Source organism: Microtus ochrogaster, chromosome 7, assembly GCF_000317375.1.
Source record: "Microtus ochrogaster isolate Prairie Vole_2 chromosome 7, MicOch1.0, whole genome shotgun sequence".
Lineage (NCBI taxonomy): Eukaryota > Metazoa > Chordata > Mammalia > Rodentia > Cricetidae > Microtus > Microtus ochrogaster.
Window position 1 is genome coordinate 30153347 of NC_022014.1, and position 3845 is coordinate 30157191.

A 3845-nucleotide genomic window follows, 5' to 3' on the forward strand; every position below is an offset into this window, starting at 1 on the left:
ATTTGCACTAACATTGAAGGGTTTCGATGTCAGGGTTATGCTGGTTTTGTAAATTGAATTGGGAAGCGTTCCATCATTTTCTGTGCTCTGTAACAGCTTATTTTGTTCCTTTTTAATATGTGAGGCATTTACAGAAACAGTCTCATAAAATATTCAAATTATACAGAAAAAGCAAAAATTCTCTTGGCTGTTCCCTTCCTGTTCTAATCTCCTGCCTAGAAATGATCACAGTTATCCATCTGCTGGGTTGCTTCTGGAACTCTCATTTTCTTATATACATGTGCACATATATCATTCAATACTTTAAAAAACCTAATACGTTACAACTTTTTACAATTTGTACAATTTCTATTTAGATTTCAATTTATGTCCTGGAGAATTCACCATGCTAGTCCATATGGAACTATCTCATTTTTAAAAAAAGATACGAAGATGCACATAATATCTCCTGTCTTATTCTTCTAGATCTACAGGCATGTGCCTCCATGCCCAGCCTTAGAATAAATATTTTTATTCATAGTTATTTCTCTCTTAAAGGGTATCTGAGTTTGTCTTCATTAATGAGTTGTACTGAGTATTTTCTCACAGAACTTACTGATGCTTGGCTGTGTTCTATTTGGTCCTTTGTTAGTGAGGTTATTCGTTGGTTCTGCTTTGGTTTCCTTTGGCTGGCACTCCAACTTCTTCAAAAGAAGATATTTCCTGAGTCATATGTGGTGGCACATGCCTGTAATTCCAAACCCTGGGGGACCCTGTCTCAAAAAAAATCAATGAACCAGCGCGGTCTTTTCTTCTGTGCTGTTCCTGGAGTACATTCATTGTGTCTGGCACATCGTGGGCCTTCAGTTGGGGTAAAAATGGGTGCACGAGAGACTCTCTTTGTGATTGGCTTTTTGGTCAAACATGTTGCCGTTTCTTCTAATTAGGCGGTAGAAGCAGAAGTGTTGATTTCAAAGGGTGTAGGCATTTAACATGTCAACAGATACGGAACTGATCTGCAATCCCATCAAGTGGCACGTGAGAGAATCTTATTGCTCTTGACTTCATATACTGCTAACAATTTTTGCCCAACTGGCAAATGGAAAAAAAACTGTGCCATTGCTGTTTGACCTTGTACTTCATTGCTACTGTTGCTGCGCTTGGCCAGTGTTTCCGGTGGTTGTCTCGGTCTATTGTAACACAATCTGGAGAGCCGGTGATTTGCAAAGGAATGTCATGTGTTTCTCATAGCCGTAAAGGAAGAAGAGAAAATCAAGGCACCCACCAGCAGTTTCTGTTTCCAAGATGGCACTGTGCTCGTACATCCCAGAAGGATTGCACATTCCCCAGAGGCCCATCTCCCAACCCTTCACTGAGGATTATACTTCCTGATGATCAGTTTGCTGGACACCTTCATTCCACTGCAAACATGTTTTGTTGATTGCCTTTGGGGAATCCCTTTCTGGTACCTCTTTTGCTTATTTACATGTTTGCTCTGCATCCCCAACTTGTCACTTGTGCTAATCTTATTGATTGGAGGACATTTTTAATTACGTGGGTAAAGAGCCATTGTTGTAGGCTAGAGAGATGGATGGGGTCAAGAGCGCTGGCTGCTCTTCCAGAGGACCTGGGTTCAGTTCCCAGCACCCACATGGCAGCTCACAACTGTCAGCAATTCCAGTTCCAAGGAATCTCGTGACCTTGTTTGGCACCAGACACACATGTGGTGCACAGACATACATGCGGACAAAATACCCAGACACATAAAATAAAGTGCTCAAAACTCTTACTTGTCAACTATCTGGCCAATAGTTTCCTTTGGTTTATATTTGTTTACCGTTTTTTCCCAGTCTGTATTATGTAGTTCATAATTTTTTTTTTCTTTTTTCTTTTTGGTTTTTTGAGACAGGGTTTCTTTGTGGTTTTGGAGCCTGTCCTGGAACTAGCTCTTGTAGACCAGGTTGGTCTCGAACTCACAGAGATCTGCCTGCCTCTGCCTCCCAAATGCTGGGATTAAAGGAATGCTACACCAGCGCCCGGCTTGTAGTTCATAATTTAATGCATTTATTCTTTTAACCTTTTTAATTGCATTTTAATTGATTTCATGTGTTTGTATGTGTGTGTATAAGCATGCGCCACAGCACATGTGCGGAGCTCAAAGGGCAGCTTCAGGGAGCTGAGTTTTCCTTTCACCATGTGGGGTTCCAGAGAACTCAGGTCATCCAGTTTGCTGGCAGGCACCCTGCAATTCTTCTCCTTCTTTAAAGAAGCAAGTATCCTGTGAGTGTGTGTGTGCACACCTGCCATGGCCGGGCACTTGCGTGGAGGTCACAGAACAACTCGCAGAAGTCTGGTTTGTTCAAGGATTGAACTCAGGTGTCAGGCCTGGCAAGTGACATCCCGCCAGCTCTCATTTTTCTGTTTATGGGTTTTCCAACGTAAAACATGTCTATTGACTTTCATCTGTGAATAATGAGAAATCTGTCATACTCAGCCATACTGGATATGTTTTCAAACTGCGATTATGTTTTCTTTCTGCTCTTGTTGTTAGAATTGTTTTTTGTTTTTTTGTTTTTTTTTTTATTGGGGCAGGATGCAGTCTAGAGTGGCCTTAAACTCATTCTGTAGACCAGGTTGACCCCATTTTCCCTAATGTTGGGGATGTAAGCCTGCACCCTCACACTTAGCTTCATACTGATAGTCTTTAGATACTCGTTACATGTTTATTTGAAATGATAGGGGTAAGCTGTTTTGTTTAAATTATACTGGAGTATGACTTTTAAAAATAACTCACATAACGGATTTATCCCAAATGTATCAAAGCTCTTAGCCTACTTGGTGTTATGTTTCATCCCAGTCTTCCTACAGTTCACAAGAGGAATCACCACGGATACCAGCAATCCTTAGTGCGGGCTGGGACCCTTCCTCAAGGCAGGAGTTCAGAACACACACACAGAGGGTACCCATAGGTCTCTGGGCATCTGGAGGTCTCCATTTTGTTTGTTTGGTTGGACAGGGGCTAGAACACTGGCTCGACTTTATACCTGAAGCCTGTTACGTTCTTTAACGCTCACTTAGGAAGTGAGCGTTTTGGTTCCCTCTTCTAAACTTACAAACGCAGGACTTGAATCTCTTCTCTCACTAATGCCATCTCTGTTCAACTTGTCCCGGTCTGAATTAGTGCTTGGGACTCAGTAAGTATTGTTGTTCCCACCCCCACCCCTCCCACCCTTCTTCTCTGACCCCACTTCTCCTCCCCCTCCCCTCTCCCCTCATCTTCCTCTTTCAGCTTCCCTCATTCCTTTGTCTCCTCCTTTATGTTGTTATTATTCTACACAACTGTAGTCCTTTGAGAAAAACCCCACAATCAAAGTTAGTAATTCTTTTTGTTTTGTTTCGGTTTTGGTCTTTGATGTTTTGTTTGAGAAAGAGTCTCTCTCTCTCTCTCTCTCTCTCTCTCTCTCTCTCTCTCTTTCTCTCTCTCTCTCTCTCTCTCTCCTCTCTCTCTCTGTGTGTGTGTGTGTGTGTGTGTGTGTGTGTGTGTGTGTGTGTGTGTGTGCGCCAGGCTGGCCTTGAACTTGCAGAAATTTGCCTGTCTCTGATTTCTAAGCCCGAGGGTTAAAGGCATGTGCCACCATGCCTGGTGAGGTCAGTAATTCTTAACTAAGGGGTGCATATGAGACTCACTTGAGCTGCTTCCAAATGAATGAATAAGTAAGTACACTGCTGGGCACTATTCTGGATTTAAGGAATAGAAATTACCAAGAGAAAGGCCAGAAATTCCAAAATATTAAAAATCCTTCCCTAGTAATTCTGCTATGTGCGTTCAGAGTCCGGAACGCGGCCCTGGGCCTTGAGTTTTAACA